We start from the raw sequence: 9,051 nt of genomic DNA, 5'->3' as shown, positions 1-9,051 counted from the left end.
AGAGATTTGCAAGATACATACGGATCTGAATGTTGCAGACCCGTTGACTAAGCCTCTCTCACGAGCAAAACATGATCAGCACCAAGACTCCATGGGTGTTAGAATCATTACTATGTAATCTAGATTATTGACTCTAGTGCAAGTGGGAGACTGAAGGAAATATGCCCTAGAGGCAATAATAAAGTTATTATTTATTTCCTCATATCATGATAAATGTTTATTATTCATGCTAGAATTGTATTAACCGGAAACATAATACACGTGTGAATACATAGACAAACATAAAGTCACTAGTATGCCTCTACTTGACTAGCTCATTAATCAAAGATGGTTATGTTTCCTAACCATAGACATGTGTTGTCATTTGATTAATGGGATCACATCATTAGGAGAATGATGTGATTGACATGACCCATTCCGTTAGCCTAGCACTTGATCGTTTAGTATGTTGCTACTGCTTTCTTCATGACTTATACAAAGTTCCTGCAACTATGAGATTGTGCAACTCCCGTTTATCGGAAGAACACTTTGTGTGCTACCAAACGTCACAAGGTAACTGGGTGATTATAAAGGTGCTCTACAGGTGTTTCCGAAGGTACATGTTGGGTTGGCATAATTCGAGATTAGTTTTTGTCACTCCGATTGTCGGAGAGGTATCTCTGGGCCCTCTCGGTAATACTCATCACCTAAGCCTTGCAAGCATTGTAACTAATGAGTTAGTTATAAGATGATGTGTTACAGAACGAGTAAAGAGACTTGCCGGTAACGAGATTGAACTTGGTATTGGATACCGATGATCAAATCTCGGGCAAGTAACATACCGATGACAAAGGGAACAACGTATGTTGTTATGCGGTTTGACCGATAAAGATCTTCGTAGAATATGTAGGAACCAATATGGGCATCCAGGTTCCGCTATTGGTTATTGACCGAGAATAGTTCTAGGTCATGTCTACATAGTTCTCGAACCCGTAGGGTCCGCACGCTTAACGTTATGATGACAGTTTTATTATGAGTTTACAAGTTTTGATGTACCGAAGTTTGTTCGGAGTCACAGATGTGATCACGGACATGACGAGGAGTCTCGAAATGGTCGAGACATAAAGATTGATATATTGGACGACTATATTCGGACACCGGAAGTGTTCCGGGTGATTTCGGAGAAAACTGGAGTGCCGGAGGGTTACCGGAACCACCCCCCCCTCGGAGAGTTAATGGGCCACATGGGCCTTGGTGGGAAGAGAGAGGGGCGGCCAGGAAGGGCCGCGCGCCCCCTCTCCCTCTGGTCCGAATTGGACTAGGAGGGGGGCGCCCCCCTCTTTCCTTCCCCTCCTCTCCCCCTGCCTTCCCCTCCTAGTAGGAGTAGGAAAGGAGGAGTCCTACTCCTACTAGGAGGAGGACTCCTCCTCCTGGCGTGCCCAACAAAGACCGGCCGGCCTCCCCCCTCCCTCCTTTATATACGGGGGCAGGGGGCACCCCATAGACACAAGTTGATCTACGGATCGTTCCTTAGCCGTGTGCGGTGACCCCCTCCACCATATTCCACCTCGGTCATATCGTCGCAGAGTTTAGGCGAAGCCCTGCGCCGGTAGAACATCATCATCGTCACCACGCCGTCGTGCTGACGGAACTCATCCCCGAAGCTTTGCTGGATCGGAGCCCGGGGATCATCATCGAGCTGAACGTGTGCTGAACTCGGAGGTGCCGTACGTTCGGTGCTTGGATCGGTCGGATCGTGAAGACGTACGACTACATCAACCGCGTTGTCATAACGCTTCCGCTTACGGTCTACGAGGGTACGTGGACGAACACTCTCCCCTATCGTTGCTATGCATCACCATGATCTTGCGTGTGCGTAGGAAATTTTTTGAAATTACTACGTTCCCCTTCAATGAGCCCCCTCACAAAGGGGTCGAGGGTGAGGCCTAGGCCTCGGAGGAAGTGAGGAATGAATACGACGCTCTCATTGGGCTCCAGCGTGGGGATAACTGGCCCTGGAGCAGGAAGTCTGTGTTGGATATCAACGGTCAGGTATTCGACCTCCCTAAGCTTAGTAATATCCTCCTCTTGGATCGAGGAGGCCACCCACCGGCCTTCTGCGTCGGATCCGGACATACTGTCGGATCTGGGGTGTTGGATCTTAGGTTTTGAGTGTTGGAGCTCGAGGTGCAAGAAGGAGCAGGAGAGGTGGAAAAGAGGTGTAGGCATGGTCCCCTTTATAAAGGGGATGAATATCAAGAGTCCTCAGCGTGACCGCTTGAGACTTATCTAAAATACACAGAGTCATACCAACAGTCATCGTGGGGCCACACACGCCCATATTGATGAAAGATCCCGTAATAGGAGGAACACGATCTCTGCTTTGGCAGGACGTGCCAATAAAACCACCTCGTGACGCGAGTCGAGGTGGAGCAGGAAATGCCGGTTCGTGTTGGACCAGGCCACGATGCAAGGGCACGGCATACAAAAATTGCCGGCAGAACGGATTTATGCTATGTTCCCTACAATGGTGTGTGAAGATCATCTTGCAGATCCGGACACGGTCTACGTATTCGATAAATAACCTTGGAGTATTCGGAGAAGGAACCAGCCTTGCAATGCCGAAGACAAGACTGTGCGTCGGACTCATCGTCATTGAAGCCTGGTTCAGGGGCTACTGAGGGAGTCCTGGATTAGGGGGTATTCGGACAGCCGGACTATGTACTTCGTCCGGACTATTGAAGCGTGAAGATACAAGACTCAAGACTTCGGCCCGTGTCCGGATGGGACTCTCCTTTGCGTGGAAGACAAGCTTGGCGATCCGGATATTATATTTCCTTCCTTGTAACCGACTCCATGTAAACCCTAGCCCTCTCCGGTGTCTATATAAACCGGAGAGGATGGTCCTTAGAAGGCCGATCACAATTACAATCATACCATCATAGGCTACCTCTTAGGGTTTAGCCTCTACATCTCGTGGTAGATCTACTCTTGTACTACTCATATCTTCAATATTAATCAAGCAGGAAGTAGGGTTTTACCTCCATCGAGAGGGCCCGAACCTGGGTAAACATTGTGTCCCTTGCTTCCTGTTACCATCAGCCTAAGACGCACAGATCGGTACCCCCTACCCGAGATCCGCCGGTTTTGACACCGACACTAAGCACTAGGCTTTGAAGCAAATCCTATTTTACATCTGTGGAACGATGCGTTATAGCTAAAATACAAGTCTGGTGCCGTCACGAAGGAACGATCTTGTAGGGGAGCGACACGATCACCAAAGCACATCAGTGGTGATCTTCTTCCTCGCGTCAAGCGTCATCAACTAGGCCACCCAAAAGTAGAAGATCATTGCACTCTCCTCGTGTGAGGTGGAGTACATCATCAACAAGTCAAGGGATTTGGCTCACTTGTCTCCTCGGTGACATGAATGGCAGGGAGTCGCAACATGTGAAGCTTTATATGTGGACACCACGTCTACAATTGTTCTTAGATAGAACCCCATTCATCATGAGGGGAGCAACTATATTGACATACGCTACCACTTCATTCATAAATGCATCAACCGTGGGAAAACTGTTGTCGATCACATCGAACACATGGACAACTTGCTGACATACTCACTAAGCGTCTTAGACGAGTCAACTTCATCGAGATGAGATTGAAGCTTGGCATGAAGGAGGTGATGTCAAGCACAACAGGATTAAGGGGTGAGTTGTTGGCTTTGTTCAATCATGTCACTCCATAGTTAGCTTAGTCAGTTGGTCAAGTTCATTGAGATGAGATTGAAGCTTGGCATGAAGGAGGTGCAGTCAAGCGCAACAGGATTAAGGTGCTGAGTTGTTCGCTCTATTTAATTATGTCAGTCAATAGTTAGCTTAGTCAAATTGTTAGTAGCTAATAAGGTGCCATGGAGTGTGTTCCCTACACGAGTTTTCCGCCTTGTCATTTCCTTGCACCATAGTTGTAGGCAAACAAAAATGATAGCTACCTGGGATAACACGAGTTTTGTGGGCACGCCTTTAAAGAATAATGCAAACCCAACGAGTCCAGTTATTTTTAGTTGAACCCAGCGACTCCAGTTGTCAGGAAGATTTATCAGGCAACCCTCGTTTTGTCATACTATCGGCCTTTTACATGAACTAAGCGACTGAGTGAAATATGTCGGCCCATAAAATGTTTTTTTATTTTCCTTTAATCTGTTGTTTAATTTACCCATTTTTGTTGGCTTTCTTTTCTTTATTCATATTTTCCAAAATATTTCCACAATTTTCAAATTTTCTGAAATTTTTAATGACAACATTTTCAAAAGATGTCTTTTTAGCAAAAAATCAGAAAGATAAAATATTTTGCATTTCAAATAATACATATTCCTAGATTATTTTTTGAAAAATTCTAAAAACAATGTTCACAATATTATTCAAATATTCTTAAATTTTCAAAATATGTTGGATCTTTTACATAAATAAAACTTATTTTTCTAAAACCAAATGAAAATATGACTGACAATAAATAAACTAGATAAAGCAAAAAACAAAAGTAGAAATATGACCTAAAACACTCCAGTCGCTTCACTGTAGTACACGTACTCGGTCCAGTCAACAGAAAGCTCCCGCGCTACCAGGCTATCAGGAACAGACAACATGTTGGCAATCTAATTTCCCGCATATTGCGATGGATAGCCAAGTAACCTGACCCCCTCTGCTACTACGTATGATAAGCCCAACTCCAGTTTCTGATTTCGGAAAGGTTCAGACCGGTTTTTGTGAGGTATTTTTCTCGAATTTCCCTTTTTAATTAATGAATTGTTTTTCAATTTCACGAACATTAATGAGGCGTTGAAGATTTTCTTTTCATTTTTTCGAACTTTTTGAATTGGTCAATATTTTTTAGTTTCGCGAGAACGTTTTCGAATTCAAGACCAAAAATCAATATCGCAAACATATTCCAATTCGTGGAAGTTATTTTCATTTCCTGAAGTCTATTTTAATTTCCGAAATTAAATTTGAATTTATGAACATTCTTTTACGTCATGAACATTTTTTTAACTCACAAACATTATTAAATTCAAGAATATTTTTTCAATTCACGATCATTATTATAGATTCATGAACAACTTTGTTTTTTTATTTCACAAATATTTCTTTAATTTTTTAACATTTTTATTCACGAACATTGTTTTTGTAATTCTTGAAAGTTGTTTGAATTCGTATAACTTTTTAGGTTTTACGAACATATTTTTTACAACTATGAATATTGTTTGAAAGCAGAAACAATCTTTGAATTCATAGAGATTTTCAAAATTTATGAACATATTTAATTATTAGAGAGTACTGCATTTGAAACTGGCCAAATTTATAAAGAAAAAATTGAAAAAATTACACTAATAAAAACAAAGAATCTTGTACCCCTAGCATCGCATTCTTATTGTATCAGCGTTGTAACACTACTGACATGGGTAGGGGATGTGTTTGCTCGCCTGCCAATGCCCTACGCATTGCTTAGGAGGTCCCTTAATATGTGTCGCTGCTTTGGAGGGTTATGCACGAGCGACCTAGATATTTCTCCTTCAATCCAAAATTTTCTCGCTAGCAAATTAAGTCACTATTATTTCACCGGATATCTACTTGGTGTGGCTGACACAAAAAAACCAAGAAAGAACTCCAGAAAGTAAATACATTGCAAAAACACATTTCATGATAGTGATGTTGACTGAGTAAATAGGATCTTTTGTTTCTATCAAGTTGGTCAAACTTCAAAGATTTCACTCAAGACAAAATCTACATGTCTTATTATTGGAGAGGAATGAGTCAGTAATACACATGTCTTATTCATAGTCAATGCAATAACTATCCTTAGATGGCAACACAAAAGCGATCTTGTTTTTTATTCTTTCGTAAAAAATAAGTAAATTACTTATAAATGGCTTATGTTCTCCCACATATAACTCCAAGAAAGGTGCACTCTCACGATACTTCGTCAATAAAATTAATAATAGTAACAATCAAAGCTTATGTTATCCTATGTGCATATTTTAAAAGGAGAGCGAAAAGATATTTTCCCAGATCCAGGCATTTTTCGGTCAGGTCATCCTACTGCAAAGTGTTCATGTTCAAAATGTTAAATGGATCTGACAGGTATGTGGATAGCATACCCAGATTCGTTATATTTTTCTGATCATTTTTCATATGTAAAATATTTTCATCTGACTTTCGATTTTATTTTCTATGAGTTTCCAAAGTTTATATGATTTTTTGAATTTATTGGACATATTTTAATTTGAAAAATATTAAATGGATAACTGGTAGATACACCTAAAAGTGTACCCAGGCAGTGCTGTGTGAGGCTGTCAGTGGGGCCTGTTGACTGCCTAGTCACCAGACAACTACTGACTGTCAACTAGTCAATTGACAGGTGGGGCCCAGCTGCCATTGACACATTAAATTAACAGGGGTATAATCATGTTAGTTAGCCGGGGGGGCAAGGGGTCAGTGGGGTTAGGGGGTTACTTAGGTGGCTAACTAAGTTAGTTAGCTCATGGGCCCACCATCAATGACCCACCGGCAGGTTTATGCCGGCCGCGCACGCGGTGGTGCATGTCGGTGACAAACAGAAGGGCGGCGACGCGCGGATCGACGCTTCTGGTCACCATTTGGCCTGGGAGGAGATGCTAAGGGACCGCAGCGACGTAGCGCATCGATATGCACCAGCAGCAGCGGCTGGGGTGCCCTGTAATGGCGACGGCGGCGAGCTCAAGCCACGACGGAGCTCGGAGCTTGAGGGTACGGCTAGAGGAATAAAACGAGCAGGGGGAGAGGGGAAGCACATGGGATTTCACAGCGAATCATACAGGCAAACCAGTAGGGTCAGAGGCGCTCAGATGGCGACGTGGTTGACAACGGCGGCAGGCGGCTCCGGGGTTGAACACGCGGTCGATTCGGTCATCTTTGGGCTTCTCTGGATGCGGTTGTGGGTGGAGACGAAGAGGCCATTGAGGCGGATCCTCAGGACAAACAGCGGAGGCGATTCAAGGACGGTGGTCATGCGGACGAGCTGCGGTGGCGACGGCCATCTCGGGCGCGAACGGACCTGGGAGGGAGACGGGCTAGCGAGGGAGAATGGGGAGGTGCTAAGGTTCGTCAAGGGTTCCGGGGGACCTTATCCATTGCGGGACCCGATGGATGACCGGTGTGTGTCCATCTCAGCCATGGACGCACCTGCCACGTCCAGCGCGCCCCGGTGAGCAGTAGGTTGAAGACAACCTTAGGGGTGGGCTGGCAGGTAAGTTTCTCTTTTCCTTTTTCCTTTCTGTTTTGTAATTTTCTTTTTCTTTTTTTTTGTTTCTTTATTTATTATTTTCTGTGTTGCATTTTAATCTCATAATAAATGAATTCAGTTGAATATTAAATTTGTCCCATAAATGTTAGGCAAAGATTTGAAGTATCCCAACAAGTATCAATTTATTTTGAAATGATTAAGTATTTGTTTAAACTAAACTGGCTCAAATTAATGTTGCTGGCACTGTTTTATTTAGGTTAAGTGCATTTTAGTAATTAAAAAGATCTTGGTTTATTTATGACAATTACCTGGTGATTATTTGCCACCCAACGAACATTTTTGTTTCTCTGTTTGAAGAAATAATAATTTGAATTGAATTTAAATTTGCTTTTAACTTTGAGTTTTATCAATTGGCAATTGGCTTAGCAAAAAGGTGATGACATTGCATCATTAGCATGGGTTCACCATAGCTAATCATCAAGAGTGTTACACTATCGGGAGGCATCAAAGGTGCATCGATGACTGGAGGCAGCTGTGGAGACGCCACAACCACATATACAGCACATCTCATACAAGGAATTTGACGTTGTGCACTGCGACCAGAGGTCCCAATCCAGTAGTGTTCATAGTCGGGGGAGCCTCAACTAATGTTGCCACATGCATCGGTAGGGGATGCTATGAGGGCACCACTGGAGATCTATGCCCCACCAGTCAACCGGGGACTGCCGCGGCAGTGGCTCCGCAGGTGCATGTATGTGGACCAACAATGAAAGGGTGTGTGCTTCTATCCGAGCGTCGAGGTTCAAACCTACCAAGAAAATCATGTACCATCTCTGAAGACCGCCGGAGTGGCAGTTTCTCGGACATGAGGGAGTGAAGTGTGATGTTTGTATTGGAACATTTGTTGAGGTGATCACCTATGCCCAATCTAAACCGAAGCACTTGGTACGAGGCTCTATATGACTGCATTCCTCTTGATATTGTTTTTTGAACCAATAAAATCCACCCTTTGTCAAAAAAATATGACTGTATTTCCAATCTGCACTAACTATGTGCACTTGGGTGTGTGGCTCATGTAACGAAGGTGGGCTCTCATGTGAAGAAACTAGGCGACAAATAGTGAATTGTTTGTTAGATACATGAAGGGCTCCAAATCCTATCATGTCATGTCTATGACTTCGTTACGCACTGCCACAACATCAGCAGGGCATGCTACACAAAGGTAGATGCGTCCATGTCATCTCTGGGCTTTGAGTGGTGCCCACATCAGCATGATTTGCACCAGAGGGAGAACGCATCATCCTACCTCCATGTTGGCCTCTATGCCAATGATCGGGTAATCAACCGCATGTGCGTCAATGAGATCAAAGAGTTCAATGCACATATGCACGAGCTCTTCAACATGAGCGACCTCGGGTGTCTCAGATACTAACAGGGACTCGAAGCCACATATCGCACATGCTTTTTCATGTTGTGCCAAGCAAGCTATGTGGTAGAAATTCTGGAGCTTGCCAGCATGGAAAATTTCTACTCGTGTCACATGCCTATGGAGAATAGGCTTAAACTTAGCAAGAGCACTGGGGGAGTAGGTGTAGATGTGATACACTATCGCAATGTGATCAGGAATCTATGGTACACTAGTGAACTCGCATATGGAAATCGCCTATGAGGCGGGAATCGCAAGCCGGTTCATGGATGCTCCAAAGGCTAAGCACTAGGATGCGGTGAAGCAAATCCTATTTTACATCTGTGGAACGATGCGTTATAGCTAAAATACAAGTCTGGTGCGTCACG

This window comes from Triticum dicoccoides, chromosome 4A (assembly GCF_002162155.2).
Source record: "Triticum dicoccoides isolate Atlit2015 ecotype Zavitan chromosome 4A, WEW_v2.0, whole genome shotgun sequence".
Classification (NCBI taxonomy): Eukaryota; Viridiplantae; Streptophyta; class Magnoliopsida; order Poales; family Poaceae; genus Triticum; species Triticum dicoccoides.
This window is presented reverse-complemented; position numbering follows the sequence as displayed.